The sequence below is a fragment of the Orcinus orca genome, chromosome 4 (assembly GCF_937001465.1).
Source record: "Orcinus orca chromosome 4, mOrcOrc1.1, whole genome shotgun sequence".
Classification (NCBI taxonomy): Eukaryota; Metazoa; Chordata; class Mammalia; order Artiodactyla; family Delphinidae; genus Orcinus; species Orcinus orca.
Window position 1 is genome coordinate 113,749,667 of NC_064562.1, and position 26,192 is coordinate 113,775,858.

The 26,192-nt window shown below is 40.6% G+C and overlaps 1 long non-coding RNA gene across 2 annotated transcripts in view; it reads right to left on the bottom strand.

Moving 5' to 3' along the window:
• The window catches only part of LOC117197713 (uncharacterized), an 83,741-nt gene that overhangs the window by 22,603 nt on the left and 34,946 nt on the right, over window positions 1-26,192 (bottom strand). Inside the window, exon 4 of one of the 2 annotated variants that reach the window (XR_007476841.1) lies at window positions 4,400-4,497. The exons of the other annotated variant lie outside the window; for it this stretch is intronic. This is a non-coding gene — a long non-coding RNA (uncharacterized LOC117197713). The remainder of the gene's footprint in view (window positions 1-4,399; window positions 4,498-26,192) is intronic. 2 annotated transcript variants of the gene reach the window in all.

The window sequence follows — 26,192 nt, forward strand, 5'->3', positions numbered from 1 at the left end:
AAATATTAGGTAATGGAAAGAATTTAGTCTTTGAAATCACAGAGATGGTGGTTTGAGTCCAGTCTAACGTAGTTTCCAGCACATAGTGGGTGTAGATGTTAAGGTCTTTCTCTTCCCCACCTGGACAGTTCAGTTCAACTGTAATGGAGTGGAAGAAAACTTGAACCAGAAGCCAGAAAATTCGTATTCCAGTCCTCCCTCTGCCACTCATTTCTTCTGTGACCTTGTTAAAGTGATGTAGGCTCAACGTTCCTTGGATTCCTCATTCCTCAACTGAGAATAATAATGCCAGTCTAGCTTGTCTCCAGACTATTGTGGGGATTAAATAAATGAATGTTCATGAATTCATTGTGAAAAGTATAAAGAGCTATCCAGATATTAGGGATCACATTGGGCCATAGCCCTCATCAATAATCTCTGGGACAGCCTTTAGGGAGCAAGAATGCCGGCAGAAAGAATGCAAAATGGCCGTTTCCTTTTGCAAGGTCACTGCTGTGCTACGGACATTAACAAGCCTGAAGAAAATGGACGTCGACTACTAGAAAATCCTTCATGCAACAGAAGATTTTTGTCAACAGAGCTGAGCAGGATGCCAACTCACAGACGGTTCCCTAAAAGCATGGTTAACTTCCTGATCACCTTTTTGAAGCAATTTAGAAAAGTCATCACAAACCATAGACTCCTGGAAGTTTAGACTCAGAAGACTACCTCAGAGAAGTCATAAGTCCAAATGCTTCATTTTCCAGTCGAGGAAACTCAGGCCCAGATTCACACAGCTACTTTCAAATCCATATTTCTTTCCACTGTGCTAAATATTTCCTTGTGATATAAATTAGGAATGAGAAATTCTCAAAATCCTCAAACAACTCATTTAACTAGATTCCTTACTGCGCAGAGCCCTTCAACCTGGACCCCAGAGGGGGTTGAACCTCCGTAAGATTCAGAAATTGGAAAGAAACACGGGCAGGATACGGAAGCCCCAGAGACAGCATAATTTATAAAAGTAGCATGGCATTTGAGGCACTTCAGATGAAAGTCACCACAGAAATGCCTGACTTTTCATGAAATTACTAAAAGGAAAAAGGTGTTTCACATTATATTACAGCTTGCAAGGTTTCCATTAAATTTCAAAGCTGCCCTGTTTAGTTAAAAGACTTTTCTGAAATGACTAACTTTAGAGTTTTAACTTTTCTGTGGGAATTTTATTATGACCCTATAAATGTTTCCCTTCAGGCTGGAAGCAGGGTTTCATCATGGAAGAGGTACCACCAGAACAAGGGAGCCCGTAGCCTAGGAGTCTTGGGACCCCATTAGGAGGTGGGTAGCCTCTATTTCTTTATTCATTGGAACACTATAATCCTGTCAGGATACTCAGAGAGTTGTGTTCAGCCAAACAAAAGTTGCTCACAGAGGACATGCTTGTAAACACATGTGCACACACAACCAATATAAGCTTGGAGCTGGGCCCCCTCTTCCCACCTGCAAAGCAAACACTTAAAGCAGTTCCTAACCAGAACTACTTATTTCCTTAATAAATAGTTAGAAATAAGATCCCAAGCTTTCATCAATGAAGTACACTTTGTTACCATCTGTTATAATTTTAATTGTGGCCACCCCAAAATAATATGTTGGAATCCTATCCCCAGTACCTTACATTGTGACCTTATTTGGAAACAGTGTCCTAATAAGAAGAGGAAACAGACACACACAAAGAAAACACCATGTGACAATGGAGGCAGAGGTTGGAGTAGTGCATCCACAAGCCAGTGAATGTCAAGGATTGCCAGCAACCACAGAAGCTAAGAGAGAGGCCTGGAACAGGGTGTCCCCTGGAGACTTCAGAGAGAGCACAGCCCTTCTGACACCTTAATCTTGAAGTTCCAGCCTCCAGAACTGTGATGCAATAAATTTCTGTTGTTTTAAGCCATCTAGTTTGTGGTGCTTTGTTACGACAGCCCTAGGAAACCAGAAAACACCTTCCAACTCCATGGAGGATGAAAACCCAGACATGGGATGAGAAAATGCAAAGAGAAAGGAACAAGAAGCAACTGGGCCAGTGTTCAGGGCCTCCCAAGCCCGGCAGGCTGGGCGCTTCAACTCATTTGAAAAATGGTCTGTCCTGTCTTACAGCTGTGGAGAAAGAGCAGAGCAGAAAGTCCACCTTTATTGCTGACCTAGCATTATAAAAGTAATTAGTAAATTGCCACAAGGTGCTCCTGGAAGGTGATTCACACCTCGCTGCCATTCAGCCTGAAAGAGCAGCAGAGCGGCCAGCCAGCATGCTAATGCACCACTTTCAGAGGAAATGGCTGTGTTTATGAACAGATATTACTCTAAGTTGTTCTCCACAGCACAGAACATATTTTCTGTACCGGGGACCTCCATACTTGGCTCACAGAGAACACTCTCAGGTGTGGGATGAAGGTCACATTGATCCTCTTAAGTGGACGTGACAGTTCCAACCAGGTTCCAAAGCCAAAGGGCAGCAGGTCAGCTCCCATGGGAACAGGAAGCTTGGTCAGGCAGCTTCCCAGAAACGGGCTCAGAAACAGGAAAGTCAGTGTGCAGGACGCAGGCCTCAAAGTCAGAAACTATAGAGCTTCGTAGGCATATAAGCATCTAGGAAAGAAAAACTTAAGTGCCTTGCTCAAAATACCTTTAGTAAGATGTTCTCAAACTTGATCTCCAGCTCCCCATCAAGTTCTAATAATGAGGCTCTCATTCTGCAATTTAAACCAAAGTATGATTTATTTTATGTATATATGCAAGAGATCATCTCAGGGCTATCACTTTAATTTTCATTTTCTATTATTCATTGAGAAGATAAACATTGACCTTGCATGTGGAAAACAACAAGCCAGGCGGGCAGGGTAAGTGATGGTCTTTGCCACCATTTGTTACCCCCTTGACATTCCAGACACTGTGCTGAACTCTTCAGTTGCATGATGTCTTTTTTCATCCTTGCCCAAGCCTATGAGTCAGGACCTATGATTATTCCTGAGTTGCAGATGAGGAAACTGAGGCACCAGTAATTTCCATGAATTCCAGTGTCCCACAACAAGTTAGAGCAAAGGTATGATTCAAGCAGAGGTCTGTTTGCCATCAAAGCCTGTGCTATATATACTGTCTCATCTTTGCAATGGAAAACAATTCCAAAAACTAGTTGATTCCAGCCTTGTGAGTGAGTCTCCATTGACCTCTGAGACATTTTCTCTCTACCTTTCCAGGGCAGGTAAGGATTGGTAAACTGTAAAGTACCATCCTCAAGCAATGAACAAGCTTTTCTTTGCCCTTTCTGGCAATGCTTGGCAAGTGCCCAGCAGGTAATTTTTCTGCTGCAGAAGGATTTTGAGCAAAGCCAGCATGGGGAGGACAAGTGGGGAGTGCTCCACATAAGGCAGGCGACAGGAGCTAGCAACTGGATTGTATTATGACATTGGTAGCAAGGGAAAAAGGCACAGAATGAAGTGGATTCTCCACTGGTGTGGGAATAAGAGAGTGAAGGGAGTCTCTAGACAAAGATGGTAATTAAATCAACACGATCAGGGTACAGAACCATCCTTTTCTCCCTTATGAGAGTCTCTGACCCACAGAGGGAGAAATCAATTGAGAGCTTTGAACAAAAAGCAACTCATTTAGGATTGTTGATCTCGCCCCTCCCTTTTGGGGCATATAAAATGTCTCACTCGTCTGCTTTTTTTTTTTTTTTTTCCACTCGTCTGCTTTTAAATCAAAAACAGGGAATTTCATTCAATAAGTTCCACATATGATTATACAAACTATGGTACAGCACAGATTGGAGTAGCATGCTCTCATTAGAAGTCATATTTGCAACACAAATCAAAACTACTATGAGGTATCACCTCATACTGGTCAGAATGGCCATCACTAAAAAGTCCACAAATGATAAATGTTGGAGAAGGTGTGGAGAAAAGGGAACTTTCCTACACTGTTGGTGGGAATGTAAATTGGTATAGCCACTATGGAGAACAGTATGGAGGTTCCTTAAAAAACTAAAAATAAAATTACCATATGATCCAGCAATCCCACTTCTGGGTATATATCTGGAGAAAACTATGATTCAAAAAGATACATGCACCCCAATGTTCATAGCAGCAATAGCCAAGACATGGAAGCAACCTAAACGTCCATTGACAGACGAATGGATAAAGAAGATGTGGTACATATGTACAATGGAATAGTACTCAACCATAAAAAAGAATGAAATAATGCCATTTGCAGCAATATGGATGGACCTAGAGATTATCATACTAAGTGAAGTAAGTCAGACAGAGAAAGATAAATATCATATGATATCACTTATATGTGGAATCTAAAATATGATACAAATGAACTTATTTACAAAACAGAGACTCACAGACATAGAAAACAAACTTACAGGGATTCCCTGGCACTCCAGTGGTGAGAACTCTGAGCTTTCACTGCTGAGGGCATGGGTTCAATCCCTGGTTGGGGAACTAAAGTCCCTCACACCATCTGGCGTGGCCAAAAAAAAAGAAAACAAATTTACAGTTACCAAAGGGGAAAGGGGGAAGGGGAGGGATAAATTAGGAGTCTGGGATTAGCAGATACAAACTACTATATATAAAATAGATAAACAACAAGGTCCTACTAGAGCACAGAGAATTATATTCAATATCTTATAATAAACTACAAAGGAAAAGAATATGAAAAATAATATGTATACAAATACATATATTCTTTTTCATATTGCATATATGTGTGTATGTGTGTGTGTGTGTATTACTGAATGATTTCATATTGTATATATGTGTGTATATGTGTGTGTGTGTGTATTACAAATGATTACTGAATGATTTCACCAGAAACTAATGCAACACTGTAAGTTAACTATACTTCAATTTTGAAAAAAGTGATATTTTCAAGAATATCTAATGCCATGAGACAATGCTAAAGAGGTTAAGCATAAAAGTCAGGAGTCCAATGTGCCTCTATAACAGTATCCTATTTCTTTAAAATATTGTACTTTCTGTTGATTTGAGTGGAAAAAAGACTGGAAGGAAATATACCCAAATTGTTACTGATGGTTATCTCTCAGTGAAGGGATAGTAGTTGAACTTTATTTTTTTCTTTACAGTTTTCTGTAGTTTAAAACATATTTTGCAAAGGCCATATACTATTTTATTGTGAGATAAAATAATCAATATTTTAAATACTTTTGGCAAATACTGAATAAGAATATTGATCAGTGAATCACAAAAGTCAAGTTTCCATTCTGACTCTACTTCTAATCCCTTCCCTAGCCTATGCTCCAGTGTCCTCATCTACAAAACACAACGGTTGCCCTCAGTATCTTGGGTTCAATGCTTTTGTTATACAATGCGGCCAATTTGTGAATATAGGAGAGAGCCAGAGAAGTGTGGAAGAAATTGAAGGGAATAGGAAGTACAGAGGAGTCAGAGAAGAAAGAAGGAGAAAGCTAAGAAGAGAGGGAAACAGACAAAGCAGGTGTGAACTCAGAAGATTTTTGAGATGAACGTTGATTTTTAAGTCACAGCCTACTGTTCATCAGGTCTTTGTTTAAAAGTCACAGTCCTGAAAAAAAATAAAAATAAAATAAAAAAAAAAGTCACAGTCCTGGGACTTCCCTGGTGGTCCAGTGGTTAAGACTCTGTGCTGCAAGTGCAGGGTGCATGGGTTCAATCCCTGGTTGCTGCACGGTGCAGCCAAAAAATAAATAAATAATTTTTTAAAAGTCACAGTCCTTTGAAACTTTAATTAGTCACAGATCTTCATCTGCTTTAATTATTAAACCTCTAAACATCTCACAGAACGATTTCAGCACACAAGCCCACCAGGGCAGAAATTAATCTCTATGCTAAAGCAGAATGTGATACAGTCAAACCGAAATCTGGCTCTAGTGCCTCAGGCTAGAAATGACTCACCCTTGAAATAAAGCTATTATTCCTGTTATCTGCCCACTTCACCTTTAGCATTTGGCTGAGGTGGAAAACAACTCAGTTAAAGATGGCGCTGATTAACTCCATTCCACAAAATACTCACACGTCCTTTCTCTCCAGACTCCCAGGCACTAGTGACCTGGGGACAAAACTTCCTCCTGTCTGTGGGCTACCAGGCTCCTGAGGAGCATGATGAAGGAAACTAGTTTTCTTCTGCTAAGAAAATCGGGATCTTCACTTCCTGTCATTGTCTTGCCCTTCAGAGCATCCCACTGTTTGAAACACAGAACACACTCGATAACGCCTTAACTCTAGGACAGTCATAATGTTTCAAGTACAGAGAACTTCATGGAACATCAGAGAGCCATAAAAACAGGGGAAAAGTGAGGCAGATCCTTAGTTTAAAAGTGTAAAATTGAAACAGGAGGAAAGGGGGCTGGGCACAACCTTTAAAAGAATGACGTAGCCCAAGGACATGACATAAACTGATTACAAACAAATAGGTCCAAGATGGCGGATGAGTCCACTTCCACTAGACCTTGAGCCTCTGTATACACTCACTATAACACATCAGCAAGGTAAATGACACACCCTCAGGCACCATGACAGTTCCAAGGCCTACCATAAAGGTCAAAAGTGGGCAGTGGGGCTTCCCTGGTGGCGCAGTGGTTGAGAGTCCGCCTGCTGATGCAGGGCGCACGGGTTCGTGCCCCGGTCCGGGAGGATCCCACATGCCGCGGAGCGGCTGGGCCCGTGAGCCATGGCCGCTGAGCCTGCGCATCCGGAGCCTGTGCTCCGCAACGGGAGAGGCCACAACAGTGAGAGGCCCGAGTACCGGAAAAAAAAAAAAAAAAGGTGGGCAGTGGCCCAATTCCTGGAAATCACCGCCCCTTCCCCAAAACAGCTGGAATACTCCTCCCACTCATTAGCCTATGGAATTACCCACCCCTATAAAAACTGACAACCCCATACCCTGAGGCTGCTCTCACCTTCTGAGGTGGCCCACTTTCTGTCTGTGGAGTGTGTTTCTCCCAAGGCCTCTCATCTTCTCAGATGACCCACATTCTGTGGAGTGTGTTTCTCTCTAAATAAATCAACTTCTTACCTATCACTTTATCTCTCACTGAATTATTTCTGCGATGAGACATCAAGGACCTGAGCTTCATAAAGTCCTGAGACCAGGTGCGTGATCTCAGTTAAAAGAATGTGAGTTCAAGTCCCAATCTGAGTTGAATGGTTTCAGAATGGCTGGGCCATTGTACCACTGGAAGAAATTTTTCAATTCCTTATGAGTATCCATCACTTTAGAGTCTACAGTCAGTTATAATCCTGGGGTAGGCAGGAAAGCATCAATTTTCCAAATTTATGGAGGCCATGCAGATTGCAATATTATATTCAGGAAAACCTAAAGCTGAATCCTAGTAAGATTTTGCTCATTTCTGCAAGAAACATTGAGCGAAGTGTTGAGAAATCAGGCACAGGGGCCAGATGGCTTGGGTTCAAATTCTAACTCTGGCACATACTGGTTATTTAACCACTCAGTGCCTCAATTTTCTCAGCTGTTAAATGGGGCTTTATTATGGTACGAGGTAGGGTCATCATGAAAACCAAATAATTAATCTCTTTACCTAGTGCCTGGCACAGTCTCTGAAACTGTGTTGAGGAAATGGAATAATCACCAACCCCTATTTGGTTATAGATGTGCATATAATTTATCCTTCCTCTTAATTCCTACAAATTAGAGGAAACTCACAATAAAAGCAGGCCAGTCAGTGTGTTTATTATTCTCATCAGAAAGTATCTGAACCCAAATGCCTTTCAACAGGAAAATGGGCAAACTGCGATATATTCATACCATGGACACTAACCAGCAATAAAAATTTTAAAAAGAACTGCTACCTGCCATAATAAGAGTGAACTCACACAGATATGGTGTTGCATGAAGGAAGCCAGATACAAACAAGTACATATGTCTGACTCCATTGAATGAAGTTAGAAACCAAGCAAAATTAATCAATAATGACCAAAGACAGAATTGTGTGACCAACCATCCTGGTTTGCCTGAGGCTTTCCCAGTTCTAACACTGACAGTTCCACATCCCAGGAAACCCCTCAGTTCCAGGCAAAGTATGACAACTGGTCACCCTGGTGATCACCCCAAAAGAGGCGCCAAAGGTTGAGCACTTGCACTTTACAGTATGTATACTCAATCTGTTCTTTTTTTTTTTTTTTTTTTTTTTAAGGATCTGGACTAGAAAGGGTGAAGTGTTGAAGAAGTGAGATGGCCAACAGTGCAGTTTTGTCAGTTTTGCCAATGTATTCACCACCCAAAACAAGGCACTGAAATTTTTCATCCCCTTCCAAGTTCCCTTACTAGTGGGACACTTTTCATCATGGTGAAGAGCCAGCAAAAAGTTATCCGTTTCCTTTAGGCAGATGGGGTCAGATTCCCAGCTGGCTTGTTAAATTGCACTCCAACAAGGGACTACTCCAACTCCAGCTATAACCTCAAACAGCGCCTTGTAATTTTCTATCTGAAACAAAGAAAACTCCATTTCATTTCTGTCCCTGAACTATTGAGTTTTATCTCCCTAGGCTTCATTGACCTTCTAAAGGTTTTTTATATGTTTTCTTATATCCTGGTTCCTCCACTTATCTTAATTATTGAAGTACCAGTTTTTCAGAATAGACTATATAAGTCCTTTTATAGCATTGGACTGCAATCTTATATATTAGATATCTGGTGGGAGGGCTCTAAACTCAGGAGATTGTGGTAGGTATGGTGCTTTGGACTTGCCATAATATTTTTTCTGTCTCGCTCCCTATAATATCACACATTATTAGAGTCTATGCCTTAAAATCTATCTGGTTCTCAACCTGTGGGATATGCTCCACATAACCTTTCCACACTACTCTAAATTTTTATCAAATTTATCAACCCCAGAGAAAGGAAAATTGTTTGTTAGAAATGCGGTAAAGGCTTATGAACTGGCTCCTGCTATTAATAAGGCAGTCATTTTGCCAGATGATGAAGGACATGGCAGGTTCTGTTGTTCTAGATATTTGTCAGCCTCTATGCCCAAGCAAGTTAAAAATAAAACATTTCCAGGTATTTCCATGTACTAGCCAGCAGTGACCTCGATAGCATAAATGTGAAAGACATCCAACCTGATTCATTAGAAAGGAAGCAGACGTAGGCAAAAGTATGAGGGAAAGAGCCATGAGGTCTTGTCCCTGCTGCTTCTTCCTCCCACTACAGTGACGTTGTTCAGACCCTCATTGCTCCTTGCCTGGACTATTTCAACAGTCTCTTAACTGGTCTCCCACTGCTGGTCTCACCCCAACTCCACCCTCTATACCTTGGACAGTACGAGATTTCTCAATCATTCTCTGATCAAATAGCTTCCTGTGTAATTCTGCAATGACTTCCCCATGCCTGGGGAATGATGTCTGCACTCCAACATGCTGTTCGAGGATCTCCATAGAGTAACTTGCCTCTCCCCTGCCTTCTCTGTACCACTCCTACTTACACACCCAAGTGTTCCCTACAGACCATGCTTAGGAAAATGTATGCTCTCCCAGACCCCCTTACATTTGCAGCTGCTTTGTCCTGTGTCTGAAATTTGTTTCACTCTCTTCTCCTAGCTAATTCATCATGAATTAGCTTAGATGCCATGTCCTCCAAGCCTCTTCCCAAACACTTCTGAAAAAATCATGTCTCCTCCTCTGCACCCCTGTAACTCTCTGTCATAATGTTTCCAGTGTTTCTGCTTACCCCAACTCCAGAGACACGATTCACATCAAACACTGTAAGAAGGGGACTCCCCCGCATTGTGCGAGATGGCAGCTCTGAACCTTTGCTCCTGAATCAATTGTTTACCTCTCTGTCTCCCACCCCCTTGTATCCCCCTTAGCAACCTTTCCCTTATCACTATGACCACAGCTCCATTTCAGAGACTCCCTCCTCTGCCTGTAAGTCCTCAGGTTCCCTTCTAGATCCACCCATCTTTTGAACCTGTTTACTCCATCAAACTAACCCTTTTTGCAGACCCTATGCTTTGGGATTTGAAAGTGTTCATTTCTCCAGTGGTTCTTAAGTTCAACTTCTCCTGGGTCGGTATCATTGATTTCCACTTGGCTATATCTGGCAAAAATAGACAGGACAATTCCCCACACAGGCCCAATTCCCAAAACTTCACCCTGGCCAGAGTTCCAGCCCTCAGTCACCAATGAGAAGAATTCAACCCCACAGAAGGCACTCAAGAAGAGTTTGGGACTCCTTGCCCTTTTAGTCTCTAAATTAGTTCCTTGCAGACAGGGGTCATGCCTTTAATTTCTTCAAAACATTTCTCTCTCTCCAAGTTGGCTGAATCATAAATTGTGCATAGTAAATACTCATTTAATGCTTTTTAGGTGAACGCATTTATAAATTAATGAATAATTTGAAGCTAAGAAACATTATTTATCTTTAGTTGAGAGAAATGCATTCTTAAAATAATAAATTAAGCAAAAGTTAATTTTGAAACATAAAGAATCCATGAGCTATTTCGTTGATTTTATTATTACACGTTTTCTACAAACCTGAGAAGAGTTGCTTGCCAAAAACCTGGAAGAAGTCATCACATAAATGCCCATTTTTGTACCTATAATCAATAAACAATCTTTTTGATGGGGAGCATCCTCCACAGAAGATCGTATTGTAATTTTCCTTAGGTTGAGTGTTGCGTATTCTCAGTTTATTCCCAGAGACACAAAGATAGTAAAGTCTTCCAAAATCATATGTGAAAACCAATGGACCGTGGGAGAGAAGAGGATGGGAGCAGTAGGATAGAAGGAGGCTTTGGTTTTATGCTTGACAGAAGAAGAGAGTCATTCTCTGCTCCCAACCTTGGTCCTGCAGCAACCTTGAGTCTGCAGCTTTCTGGGACAGGCCATAGCTGTTAAAGAATCAATCTGGGGCTTCCTTGGTGGCGCAGTGGTTGAGAGTCCGCCTGCCAATGCAGGGGACACGGGTTCGTGCCCCGGTCCAGGAGGATCCCACATGCTGCTGAGCGGCTGGGCCCGTGAGCCGTGGCTGCTGAGCCTGCACGTCAGGAGCCTGTGCTCCGCAGCAGGAGAGGCCACAACAGTGAAAAGCCCGCATACCACCAAAAAAAAAAAAATCAGCTTTCTCTTTTGAAACCCTTAATGGCAGAATGAAATAATTCGTCTCTGGCTTTGGAGTTCACACTCCGCTGGGTAACTACGGGTGGCTGAGATGTCTGCCCACGGATCTTTGTTTGGTCAAGTTTCAGATCATATTCCATTCTTAATATTTCACCATAAATCAGTTCTTCTGGTCTTTTAATCACTCTTGTTGCTGTGTTCTGAACTGGTTCCAGGGCAATAAATCAATTAAGAAGTGTTTGTAAAGTGCTTTAAAAGATAAAAAATGTGGCTACGTGCAGCATGTTACAGAAACTGGGCCGTTGAATCTGGTGTTCTAGGTGTGGCCTTTGTATGGGGAGGGGCTTGTTTCTAATAAATTTTACAGTAATCTTACTGAGGTGGATTGATTCATTCCCCCTTTTATATTTCTCTTATTTCCTAAAAGCAAAGCCAAATCACATTTCTTTGCAATATTTGTTTGGGTTGAAGGATAAGGACAGCTATTTTTTCTGGCTGTGCCATGCGGCCTACGGGTTCTTAGTTCCCCTACCTGTGATCGAACATGAATTCGTGTCCCCAGGGAATTCCCAGGACAGCTTTATTTTTATAGCAGGAGAGACTGTATTTGGATATGAGAACTTTCTGATGGCCAAAGAAGAAAACAAAGAAATGGTCGACAAAAGGAGATGGTGGAGATTCTGTCAATGGAGATCTTCAGGAAAATAAACAAGCAAAAAGAGAGTTCTCTTCAGTTAAGACCAGGGATAGCAGATAGACTTCAAGTTAAGTTGACTTCTGATCAATTCTGATCAGTTGGTAGCAGCTGCCTGTAAAAATAGTTTTAAAAGAATGTGGAAGCTACATCCAGACTCAGAGGGAAAGCATCATGATCAATTAGCAATGTCTTCCCTGAGTGCAAAGGAGGCAGGTAAGAGGCATGCATGTTACCTACCTGCATTAGACATTAGACAACCTGAAGGCAAGATTTAGAGGTATGGTCTGACACAGAACAGGTGTTCTCCCACTCTAAAAGATTCCAAATTTTTATTTAAACAGCCTCACAGTATGCTGTACCTTGCATAGAGGATGTATGGCCTATCAGCCAACACAAACTGCATACCTACTGGGCGTAGAGGTGGATGCTATGGTCAGTAGGAGGTGGTGAGAACAAAATGTATTCCATTTGTGTCATACCTTAAGTCTACAGACATTAACATCTATGCTGTCTTATTTTATACTCATTTTAGTTTTCAACAAGTATGTATTTTGCCTACTGGGTGCCAGGTAATATACTATGAGCTGGATGTAATAGGTAAGTTGAAAATAAATACAGTCCCTGCCTCTTGGAGTTAATATTCTCATGGAGGATAAGAGGGATGAAAAAGTAGGTATGGACTTCATTTTGAAGATGAAAAAACTTATGCTCAAATAACATATATAATGCATCCATTAAAAAAAAATAAATGACATGTGGAAGGACCAGAACTCCAACTAAAGGTTCCCAGTATAATTTTTCTCTCTGTTTATCCCTGGAGCCCTACTCCATTGTTTTACATAGCCCCTGATCCCAGACCTGGCAGCCATATGGTTCTACATTCTGATAATCCTGAGGACCACTTATCCCCTGGACAATGCTGACCTTCTGGATCTCCCTCATCTGATGCTCTGAGGGCTTTCCCAGTGATGCCCTCAATCCCACAGGCCTCTGAGGGCTCCTTCAGAGAATGCTGCCCTGTGTCTGGAATGGAGAAGAGGGCTTCACAAGCAAGATGGAGTCAGGCCAGATTTCAGACAGCAGGTAAGATCCAAGGTGGAGAAGAAAGGGAAAGGCATTGTAATGGGGGATGGTGGGGGGATTAAGAAGAAATGGCATGTGAAGTTAGAATATTATAAAACAAACATGGGGCTTCAGGGAACAATGAGCAAACGAGTTTGATTAATCCAAAGAAAAAACAAAATATTTAATTAGCACCTATGCACCATAGGCACCGGAAAATAATTTCATTTAGTCCTCACAACTGCATGAGTAAGAAAGGATGCCATCTTCCCACATTACAGACAGGGTAACTGATATTCATCACATTAAGTAACTCGCCCGAGGTCACAGACTAGGAAGTGGCACAGCCAGGTTCATGCCCAGGTCTTTCCATTTCCATATACAGAGTTCCTTCTGCTCAAGTGTGCAAGGTACTCAATGTACAACAGGGTGAGATTTATAGAAAGAGTGAAAGCAGACATCAAAATTGGGCTGGAGAGAAGAAAGACTACCTTTGCCAATTTGACACTGTTGTTGTTACCTGCTCTTGCCTGATATATGATGTGTTCAGGGGAAGATGACAGACAACTCTGTCAATGAATCCAAGCCTTCTGTCTGCCACAAAGAGGAAGGCTTGACTGTTACTACTTTGGGGATGTTAGAAACTTAAGAGATGGACTCCTCACAGGTCCTCTCTTTTCTCCTGCTGCCTTTCCTCTACAACAATTGTTTTCTCTCTTTGCCTCTTGCTGAAGTTACAGCTTATTGGCTTCTCAATATTGATCCCCCCTCCCTCATCCTTCCTACAGAACCTCAACTGCACTCATTCATCCACCCTTCTCTGAAGGCCATGTGCAACAGAGGAGGCAGGATGTACCCCCAACCTCAGCAGGTAACTACTGCTTAATCGAAGATGGTCCTGGTAGTCCCATTTTCCTTACCAATGGGGACTTAGGCATGAGCTTGTGACGCAACTGGGTGAATGAGACATGAGGATGAGTTTGCCAGGAAGCTTGTGGGAGAGGGTTTTTATTAATAAAGGGATGCAGAAAGAAATGGCTGCTACTTCCTCTGGATACTTTTCTGTCTATTTGTGATGCCTGGAACTGTGGCAGCCATCTTGCAAACTTGAGGGGGCCAGACTAAGGACAGACCATCTTTGCCAATTTAACAATGTTCCTCTCACCTAATTTTGTCTGTCATGTGACATATACAGAAAAAGATGGTTCACTGTGCTGATTCACTGTGCATGACAGAGGGTTTCTTTGTGGGTTTTGACAAATAAGGGCTTCTGAAAATGGAGTTTGGGCCATGGAAGAATGAGACAGAAGGAAAATAACATTATAAGAAGGATCACTTTAGTTATTAAATGGGTACCATATAATGTCCTTTGACAAGAAGGAAAAAATAATGGAATTTTTAAAAAAAAATTTTGGTTGTTGAACTATGCTTCTTGATTATGACATCACTCAGAAACTAGACCACAATGATCATAATCTCAATAGTATGAAAACCAGCCTAAAGGAAATGAGTCACGACACAGGAGACAGCTCTTATTTGCACATTTGTTGATTTTATGCAAACTCTTCACTGTAGAACAGGGATTGGCAAACTACAGCCCTAGGGCCAAATCAAACGTAGTGTCTGTTTTTTGTAAATAAAGTTTTGTTGGAACATAGTCAAATCCATTTGTTTACATATTGTCTGTGTCTGCTTTTGTGCTAAAATGTCAGAGTTGAGTAATTTCAACAGAGACTGCAGGGCTCATAGAACTGAAAATACTTTCTGTCTGGCCCTTAACAGAAAGTCTGCTACCCCTAATTTAGAAGGAAGAGAACTGAACTGACAGATTGAGTATGCAAGTAAATACTGGCCAGACCACATAAAAAATGACCACACGAACCCATATGAATTCTGACCCACAGTCTACAACAACCAGCCCAAGAAACTAATCCATTACCAACAGTAACCAGCCCAAGAAGTCAATCTGCTACCTGTCAGTCAGACACTACCTCTGGCAACTTGTCCAGGAAGGCAAACAATACGTCCTATAATAATCAACCCAAAACAGCTAGGACTTGATTAATAACTGACAGCTTTCCTAACTTTTGTCCCCGTTTCTGACTTAGGACGAACCAGTTAAATCTGCATCCCTAACCAATAACATAGGATGTCCTTCTTCTAGTTACCCTGACAATTTCCTCACGCTGCAGCCTCCAATCAGGACACATATGAAGCCTTCCCTTTTTACCACGATAAAGTTTTTCTATTCCTCTTCCTGCCTTTAAGTCTCTGCTTAAATGTAAGTCATGGTGGCTGACTCCTTTGCTAGAGTAAGTTCAGAAAGAAATAGTCTTTGCTTTTCTCATTTGTTTGATCCCCATTTATTTCCACAGAATTTGGAGTCACAAGAGCTGAGTCCTAATCCTGAATCTGCCAATCATTCCATATGTGACACTGAATAACCCAACTTTTCTGTTTAAAACATAGAGAGAAAGAGGCAGGGTCCCTGCCCATCATAGCTCACAAGCTTCCTACCCTTTCAGGGTGAGATTATTACCATACTAGAAACATATGGAAAGGACAGAGTTAGTTCTGAGGAAAGAGCAACAGAGTGTATCTGGGTCATTTATCGAGTAATTGCCTGACATCGATTAATTGATAATCATTATCTTTGACCACTATTAATATAGTCGATAGGAAAATATTTTTCCCCTAAATTCACAAATTTCTTACTTTTCAAGCAAAACTGTAAGCCACTCATTTCAAAATATGGATAAGTCATTTGTTTGAAAATCCAATTTCACAAATGGCGTATCTGTTAAAGTAATATTTTAATGGATCTTGATTCGAACCTTGATTCAAATCATTTTTTCTAAGGTTTCCATTAGTAAAATCATTTGAGTTTGTCTAGTTTGTTTCATGGATGCTTAAAGATTTCCACAAATGATACACTTCAGAATGTTTTGGATGTCTTTAATATTTTGTAGAAATTTACTTGATTTATGGTATGCAAAACAAAATACTAATTGTACAGAACATTCACTAAGATCTCATTGAGTGCCTTAATCTCATTGAGTGCCACAGTTTTATGGTCCATGAGCATTCTACAAATGTCTTCATGTAAGTTCAAAAATGTTCATTGTTTTAAAAAGCTACAGTTGCCATTTCTTAAAAAAGCAAAATATGAATACTTGTTTGAATTTTTCAGCTTTAGTCCAAATGTTATGGGACATATAAGCAAAGCCCATATTGTAAAATCTGTAATATTCCAATTTCTCCTTCTATATGCAAGTTGAAATGTACCCTGGACAGTGTGGGAATCTTGGTTTACAGTCTGGAATCTACCCTCTACTGTCTGAGTAACCTCCAGAAAATAACATCACGTCTTTGGACCCGTTCCCTCTCTTGTAGGCTATCACTAAGTTTCATTTTAAGACTAAAAAGCTACCATCAGTCAGCTCCAGGAATTTTAAGAAGTACTAGTAGAAAATGACATTTTCCAGATGCTCAACCGGGTGGCTTCCATCCTGAAGGAGGCCTAAGCTCGTGAAATTTCCACAAGTTTTACACAAGGAGCACTGAATTCAAAGCTTAATCTACAAAGACTTCGATCCAGGTGGTGTTCCCAAGCAGAACAATACTTTGTCAGCATCATCAGCAAAGACTAGGGTAACTGAAAAGGTCACTGAGGGGGATCCATTCATAGATCAAGGGCTGAGCTAGATTCTGGGGATTTGGGGGTAAGTAAGACACAGCCCCTCCAGATACCCACAGCAAGTGAGGAAAGAAATGAGTTGCACACACACAGCAATGAAGACCCAAAGCAGCCATAAATAAATAAATATTTTTTAATGGATTGCAAATGAATAGAGACCGTTCACTTGACCTTGATCTCACTGTATGATCCATTGGAAAATAAATGTGTGTATTCTTGTTGTTATCAGAGGTGATGTGGTAGTTACCAGCAATAAGTCTAGAACCAGGCTTCCCAGGTACAAATCCCCACTTTGCCACTTTGTGTGATCTTGAACATGACCTAAATGCCCTGTGACTTAGGTTTTTCCTATCTGTAAAGCAGGGATAATAGTAATACCCACCTGGAGACCTTCAAGATGGCAGAGGAGTAAGACGTGGAGATCACCTTCCTCCCCACAAATACATCAGAAATACGTCTACATGTGAAACAACTCCTACACAACACCTACTGAACCCTGGCAGAAGACCTCAGAATTCCCAAAAAGCAAGAAACTCCCCACGCACCTGGTAGGGCAAAAGAAAAAAGAAAAAACAGAGACAAAAGAATAGGGACAGGACCTGCACCTCTGGGAGGGAGCTGTAAAGGAGGAAAACTTTCCACACACTAGGAAGCCCCTTCGCTGGTGGAGATGGGGGTGGTGGTGGGGGGGCAGCTTTGGAGCCATGGAGGAGAGCGCAGCAACAAGGGTGCAGAGGGCAAAGCGGAGAGATTCCTGCACAGAGGATTGGTGCCAATCAGCCTTCACCAGCCTGAGAGGCTTGTCTGCTCACCCACCAGGGCAGATGGGGACTGGGAGCTAAGGCTTGGGCTTTGGAGGTCAGATCCCAGGGAGAGGACTGGGGCTGGCTGCATGAACACAGCCTGAAGAGGGCTAGTGCGGCACAGCTGGCTGGGAGGGAGTCCGGGAAAATGTCTGGAGCTGCCAAAGAGGCAAGAGACCATTTTTTCCAGGTGCATAAGGAGAGCAGATTCAAAGCACTGCCTAAATGAGCTCCAGAGACGGGTGCAAACTGCGGCTATCACCACAGACCCCAGAGATGGGCATGAGATGCTAAGGCTGCTGCTACAGCCACCAAGAAGCCTGTGTGCAAGCACAGGTCACTATCCACACCTCCCCTCCTGGGACCCTGTGCAGTCTCCCACTGCCAGGGTCCCGTGATCCATGGAAAAATTCCCTGGGAGAACACATGGCACTCCTCAGGCTGTTGTAACCTCGTGCTGGCCTCTGCCACCGCAGGCTTGCCCCACATTCCATAGCCCTCCCTCCCCGCCGGACTGAGTGAACCAGAGTCCCCAAATCAGCTGCTACTTTAACCCCGTCCTGTCTGAGCAAAGAACAGACACCCTCAGGCAACCTACATGCAGAGGAGGGACCAAATCTAAAGATGAACCCCAGGAGCGGTGCAAACAAAGTAGAGAAAGGGAAATTTCTCCCAGCAACCTCAGGAGAGGCAGATTAAACCTTGACAATCAACTTGCATCTGTGGAATATTTGAATAGACAACAAGTCATCCCAAAATCGAGGCAGTGGACTTTGGGAGCAACTGTAGACTTGGGGTTTACTTTCTGCATCTAATTTGTTTCTGGCTTTATGTTAGTCTTATTTTAGTATTAGGAGTTTATTATCATTGGTAAATTTCTTTATTGATTTGGTGGTTCTCTTCCTTTTTTTTCTTATATATACATATATTTTTTTCCTTTTTCTCTTTTTGTGAGTGTTTATGTATATGCTTCTTTGTGTGATTTATTCTGTATAGCTTTGCTATTACCATTTGTCCTAAGGTTCTCTCTGTCCATTCTTTTGTTTGTTTGTTTGTTTGTTTTAGGATAGTTTCTAGCACTTGTTATCATTGGTGGATTTGTTTTTTGGTTTGGTTGCTCTCTTCTTTTTTTTTTTCCTTTTTTATTACTTATATATATTTTTTATTTTTAATAATTCTTTTATTTTTTACTTTAATAACCTTATTTTGTTTTATTTTATTTTTTTTTTCTTTCTTTCTTTCTTTTTATCTCCTTTTTCTTCTGAGTCGCATGGCTGAAGGGTCTTGGTGCTTCAGCCGGGTGTCAGGACTGTGCCTCTGAGGTGGGAGAGCAGAGTTCAGGACACTGGTCCACCAAAGACCTCTTGGCTCCATGTAATATCAAATGGCAAGAGATCTCCCAGAGATCTCCATCTCAAAGCTAAGACCCAGCTCCACTCAACAACCAGCAAGCTACAGTGCTGGACACCCTAAGCCAAACAACTAGCAAGACAGGAACACAAACCCACACATTAGCAGAGAGGCTGCCTAAAATCATAATAAGGTCACAGACACCCCAAAACACACCACTGGACGTGGTCCTCCCCACCAGAAAGACAAGGTTCAGCCTCATCCACCAGAGCTCAGGCACTAGTCCCCTCCACCAGGAAGCCTACACAACCCACTGAACCAACCTTACCAGTGGGGTCAGACACCAAAAACAATGGGAACTGCTAACCTGCAGCCTGCTAAAATGAGACCCCAAGCACAGTAAGTTAAGCAAAATGAGAAGACAGAGAAACACACAGCAGATGAAGGAGCAAGATAAGAACCGACCAGAACAAATAAATGAAGAGGAAATAGGTAGCCTACCTGAAAAAACAATTCAGACTAATGATAGTAAAGATGATGCAAAATCTTGGAAATAAAATGGAGAAAATACAAGAACCATTTAACAAGCATCTAGAAGAGCTAAAGAGCAAACAAACAATGATGAACAACACAATAAATGAAATTAGAATTTCTCCAGAAGGAATCAGTAGCAGAATAACTGAGGCAGAAGAATGGATAAGTGACCTGGAAGATAAAATAGTGAAAATAATTACTGCAGAGCAGGATACAGAAAAAAGAATGAAAAGAATTGAGCACAGTCTCAGAGACTTCTGGGACAACATTAAATGCACCAACATTCAAATTATAGGGGTCCCAGAGGAAGAAGAGAAAAAGAAAGGGACTGAGAAAATATTGGCAGAGATTACAGTTGAAAAACTTCCCTAATATGGGAAAGGAAATAGTCAAGTCCAGGAAGTGCAGAGAGTCCCATACAGGATAAATCCAAGGAGAAACACACCAAGATACATATGAATCAAACTATCAAAAATTAAATACAAAGAAAAAATATTAAAAGCAAGGGAGGGCTTCCCTGGTGGCGCAGTGGTTGAGAGTCCACCTGTCAATGTGGGGGACACTGGTTCGTGCCCCGGTTCGGGAGGATCCCACATGCCACGGAGCAGCTGGGCCTGTGAGCCATGGCCACTGGGCCTGCGTGTCCGGAGCCTGTGCTCCGCAGCAGGAGAGGCCACAGCAGTGAGAGGCCTGCATACTGCAAAAAAAAAAAAAAAAAAAAAAAAAAGCAGCAAGGGAAAAACAACAAATAACATACAAGGGAATCCCCATAGAGTTAACATCTGATCTTTCATTAGAAACTCTGCAAGCCAGAAGGGAGTAGCAGGACATATTTAAAATGATGAAAGGGAAAAACCTACAACCTAGATTACTCTACCCAGCAAGGATCTCATTCAGATTCAACAGAGAAATTAAAACCTCTACAAACAAGCAAAAGCTAAAAGAATTCAGCACCATCAAACCAGCTTTACAACAAATGCTAAAGGAACTTCTCTAGGCAGGAAACACAAGAGAAGGGAAAGACCTACCATAACAAACCCAAAACAATTAATAAAATGATAACAGGAACATACATATCAATAACGACCTTAAATGTAAATGGTTTAAATGTTCCAAACAAAAGGCATAGACTGGCTGAATGGAAAGAAACAAGACCCATATATATGCTGTCTACAGGAGACCCACTTCACACCTAGAGAAACATACAGACTGAAAGTGAGGGGATGGAAAAAGATATTCCATGCAAATGGAAATCAAAAGAAACCTGGAGTAGCAATTCTCATATCAAACAAAATAGACTTTAAAATAAAGACTCTTACAAGAGACAAACAAGGACACTACATAATGATCGAGGAATCAATCCAAGAAGAAGATATAACAATTGTAAATATTTATGCACCCAACATAAGAGCACCTCAATAAATAAGGCAAATGCTAAGAAGCATAAAAGGGGAAATTGAGAGTAACACAATCATAGTAGGGGACTTTAGCACCCCACTTTCACCAATAGATAGATCATCCAAACAGAAAATTAATAAGGAAACACAAGCTTTAAATGATACATTAAACAAGATGGACTTAATTGATATTTATAGGACATTCCATCCAAAAACAACAGAATACACTTTCTTCTCAAGTGCTCATGGAACATTCTCCAGGATACATCATATCTTGTGTCACAAATCAAGCCTTGGTAAATTTGAGAAAATTGAAAGCATATCAAGTATCTTTTCTGACCACAACACTATGAGACTACATATCAATTACAGGAAAAAACCTGTAAAAAATACAAACACATGGAGGCTAAACAATACACTACTAAATAACCAGGAGATCACTGAAGAAATCAACCAGGAAATGAAAATATACCTGGAAACAAATGAAAATGAAAACACGATGACCCAAAACCTATGGGATTCAGTAAAAGCAGTCCAAAGAGTGAAGCTTAGAGCAATACAATCCTACCTCAAGAAACATGAAACATCTTAAATAAACAACCTAACCTTACACCTAAAGCAATTAGAGAAAGAAGAACAAAAAAAAACCAAAGTTAACAGAAGGAAAGAAATCAAAAAGGACAAATCAGAAATAAATGAAAAAGAAATGAAGGAAATGATAGCAAAGATCAATAAAATTTAAGCTGGTTCTTTGAGAAGATAATCAAAATTGATAAACCATTAGCCAGACTCATCAAGAATAAAAGGGAGAAGACTCAAATGAACAGAATTAGAAATGAAAAAGAAGTAACAACTGACACTGAAGAAATACAAAAGATCATGAGAGAATACTATAAGCAATTATATGAGAATAAAATGGACAACCTGAAAGAAATGGACAAATTCTTAGAAAACCACAAACTTCCGAGACTAAACAATGAAGAAATAAAAAATATGAACCAACTAATCACAAGCACTGAAATTTAAACTTTGATTAAAAACCTTCCAACAAACAAAGCCCAGGACCAGATGGCTTCACAGGTGAATTCTAACAAACATTTAGAGAAGAGCTAACACCTAAGCTTCTCAAAATCTTCCAAAATACAGCAGAGGGAGGAATACTCCCAAACTCATTCTATGAGGCCACCATCACCCTGATACCAAAAGCAGACAAAGATGTCACAACAAAAGAGAACTACAGACCAATATCACTGATGAACATAGATGCAAAAATCCTCAACAAACTACTAGCAAACAGAATCCAAGAGCACATTAAAAGGATCATACACCATGACCAAGTGGGGTTTATCCCAGGAATGCAAGGATTCTTCAATCCGCAAATCATTCAATGTGATAATCCATATGAACAAATGGAAGTGTAAAAATCATATGACAATCTCAATGGTTGCAGAAAAAGCTTTCGAGAAAATTCAACATCCATTTATGATAAAAACTCTCCAGAAAGTGGGAATAGGGCACCTACCTCAACATAATAAAGGCCTCATATGACAAACCCACAGCCAGCATCATTCTCAATGCTGCAAAATTGAAGCCATTTCCCCTACAATCAGGAACAAGACAAGGTTGTCCACTCTAGCCATTATTATTCAACATAGTTTTGGAAGTTTTAGCCACAGCAATCAGAGAATGAAAAGAAATAAAAGGAATCCAAATTACAAAAGAAGAAGTAAAGCTGTCACTCTTTGCAGATGACATGATACTATACATAGAGAATCCTAAAGATGCTACCAGAAAACTATGAAAGCTAATCAATGAATTTAGTAAACTAGCAGGATACAAAATTAATGCACAGAAATCTCTTGCATTCCTATACACTAATGATGAAAAATCTGAAAGTGAAATTAAGAAAACACTCCCATTTACCACTGCAACAAAAAGAATAAAATACCTAGGAATAAACCTACCTAAGAAGACAAAAGAGCTGTATGCAGAAAATTATAAGACACTAATGAAAGAAATTAGAGATGATACAAATAGATGGAGAGATATACCATGTTCTTGGATAGGAAGAATGAATATTGTGAAAATGACTATACTACACAGAGCAATCTACAGATTCAATGCAATCCCTATCAAATTACCACTTGCATTTTTCACAGAAGTAGAACAAAAAAATCTCACAATTTGTATGCAAACACAAAAGACCCTGAAGAACAAAAGCAATCTTGAGAACGAAAAAATGGAGCTGGAAGAATCAGGCTCCCTGACCTCAGATTATACTACAAAGCTACAGTAATCAAGACAGTATGGTACTGGCAAAAAACAGAAATATAGGGCTTCCCGGTGGCACAGTGGTTGAGAGTCCACCTGCCGATACAGGGGACACGGGTTTGTGCCCCGGTCCGGGAAGATCCCACATGCCGCGGAGCAGCTGGGCCCGTGATCCATGGCCGCTGAGCCTGTGCGTCCGGAGCCTGTGCTCCACAACGGGACAGGCCACAACAGTGAGAGGCCTGTGCAAAAAAAATAAAAATAAAAATAAAACAGAAATACAGATCAATGGAACAGGATAGAAAGCCCAGAGATAAACCCACACCCCTATGGTCACCTTATCTTGGATAAAGGAGGCAAGAATATACAGGAGAAAAGACAGCCTCTTCAATAAGTGGTGCTGGGAAAACTGGACAGCTACATGTAAAAGAATTAAATGAGAACACTTCCTAACACCATACACAAAAATAAACTCAAAATGCATTAAAGACATAAATGTAAGGCTAAACACTATTAAACTTGTAGAGGAAAACATAGGCAGAACACTCCATGACATAAATCACAGCAAGATCCTTTTTGAACCACCTCCTAGAGAAGTGAAAATAAAAACAAAAATAAATAAATGGGACCTAATGAAACTTAAAAGCTTTTGCAGAGCAAAGGAAACCATAAACAAGCCGAAAAGACAACCCTCAGAGTGAGAGAAAATATTTGCAAATGAAGCAACTGACAAAGGATTAATCTCCAAAATTTACAAGCAGCACATGAAGCTCAATATCTAAAACACAAACAACCCAATCCAAAAATGGGAAGAAGACCTAAATAGACATTTCTCCAAAGAATATATACAGATTACAGACAAACACATTAAAAGATGCTCAACATCATTAATCATTAGAGATATGCAAATCAAAACTGCAATGAGATATCATCTCATACTCGTCAGAATGGCCATCATCAAAAAATCTAGAAATAATAAATGCTGGAGAGGGTGTGGAGAAAAGGGAACACTCTTGCACTGCTGGTGGGAATGTAAATTGATACAGCCACTATGGAGAACAGTATGGAAGTTTCTTAAAAAACTACAACCAGAAGTACCATACGACCCAGCAGTCCCACTACTGGGCATATACCCTGAGAAAACTATAATTCAAAAAGAGTCATATACCACAATGTTCATTGTAGCTGTATTTACAATAGCCAGGACATGGAAGCAACCTAACTGTCCATCGACAGATGAATGGATAAAGAAGATGTGGCACATATATACAATGGAATATTACTCAGACATAAAAAGAAATGTAATTGAGTCACTTGTAGTGAGGTGGATGGACCTAGAGTCTGTCATACAGAGTGAAGTAAGTAAGAAAGAGAAAAACAAATACGGTATGCTAACACATATATATGGAATCTAAAGAAAAAAAAACTGGTTCTGAAGAACCTAGGGGCAGGACAGGAATAAAGACTCAGAGATAGAGAATGGGCTTGAGGACACAGGGAGGGGGAAGAGTAAGTTTGGACGAAGTAAGAGAGTGGCATGGACATATATACACTACCAAATGTAAAACAGATCGCTAGTGGGAAGCAGCTGCATAGCACAGGAAGATCAGCTCGGTGGTTTGTGACCACCTAGAAGGGTGGGATAGGGAGTGGGGGAGGAAGATGCAAGAGGGAGGAGATATGGGGATATAGTATATGTATTGCTGATTCACTTTGTTATAAAGCAGAAACTAACACACCATTGTAAAGCATTTATACTCCAATACAGATGTTAAAAACAAAAATTCTAAAAAAAAAAAAAAAAGAATAGTAATACCCACCTCATTCCGAGGATCAATACTCAGCGTATGAAACCTTCATATGGTGCCTAGCAAATTGCAAGCATCCTTTAAATATTGGTAATAATTATTTCCCATTTTATTGAGCATTGTGTAAGCAGTGTACACGCATGATGTCATTTAATCCTCACTACGGCAGGTCCTACTATTCCCATTTTATAGATAAAGAGAGTGAAGCTGAAACAGCTTAGGTGAGACCATGGCTGTATTCTGTACAATATTTAGAGATAATGAAGATAATGTATACCCCTGTATTAACGATAACTGTTTCACATTAAAATCCACAGTAATATATATCTTAACCTATAGCTATTAGAGAACTATAGTTTTAAAACACAAGTGATGCAAATATTTTCATTTCCCACAGGAAGGCCAACAGAGCAGTGTAACGTTCATCTAATAATGTACAACAATCTAAATTAATAATGATGAAACAAAACAAACTGCCATTTATATTTATCAAGTATAAATAGCAGCATGTGAAAAGCATAAGCTACAGACTGCCCTGATGATACATGATGACTAATCGTCCTTCCAGAATATAGCGGGAGTGCTGGCCACCTGGATGCAGCCATGCATGGGAGTTTTGTGATAACGCTGCTTGACTTCCTTCTGAACACCAATTCCAGCCTTCCCCATACTCCAGTACAGGCTAGATTCAACTTCTAAAGGCTAAAATGTAATGTCCCTTAATGACTCACTTAAAAGATAGAAGTACATGGCACTAATTGTGGAAAGGAAAGGAGGGATGAGGGAAGAAAAACCTATGGAGTTTTGCATTGTCCACCAACAAGAACAGACGAATGGATATACTCTGAATTTTTAAAAATCTTTCCTCCCGAAGTCTAGGGTACAATTCTGATCCACCTTCTCACTGGAGCTCATAAACTCTATGAGGCCATGGTCACCCCAAAAAGAGAAATTCCATCAGGCCCTATCTTAAGATTCTGTCACTTCTACTTTACTAACCAAGTAGCAATTCATTATTAAATTCAGAGTGGAAATTCTTTAGTCACTGCCCCTGTGAGATGAAATTATCAGTAAAGCAAGACAAAAATGCGTCAAGTTTTCCCACTTTCAGCCAGATAAAGCTTGTAGCAGATATCTGGGGAGGTAATGGAAGTTCCAGTTACTACCATATCCTACCTCTGAGCAAGTTTGTGACCTGGGCAAGAAAGACATGCAGCCACTTTATTTGAAAATTCACATGGCTCTTATTATACCTTTAAAGACAGAACTTCCATGCATCTTTACTTATATCCTTATCCTATGCTCTGCTAGCCTGTTTCCCCTCTCAAGCCCTCTAATTTCCATTTTTTTAATACAAAATATGTCCCGACATAATAGGTTATACCCTTCATTTCAGCATATACCAATGTTGAATCCCATCCCAAGTCCTGGTAACTCTAAAATGTCACATCTACCACCTTTTGTC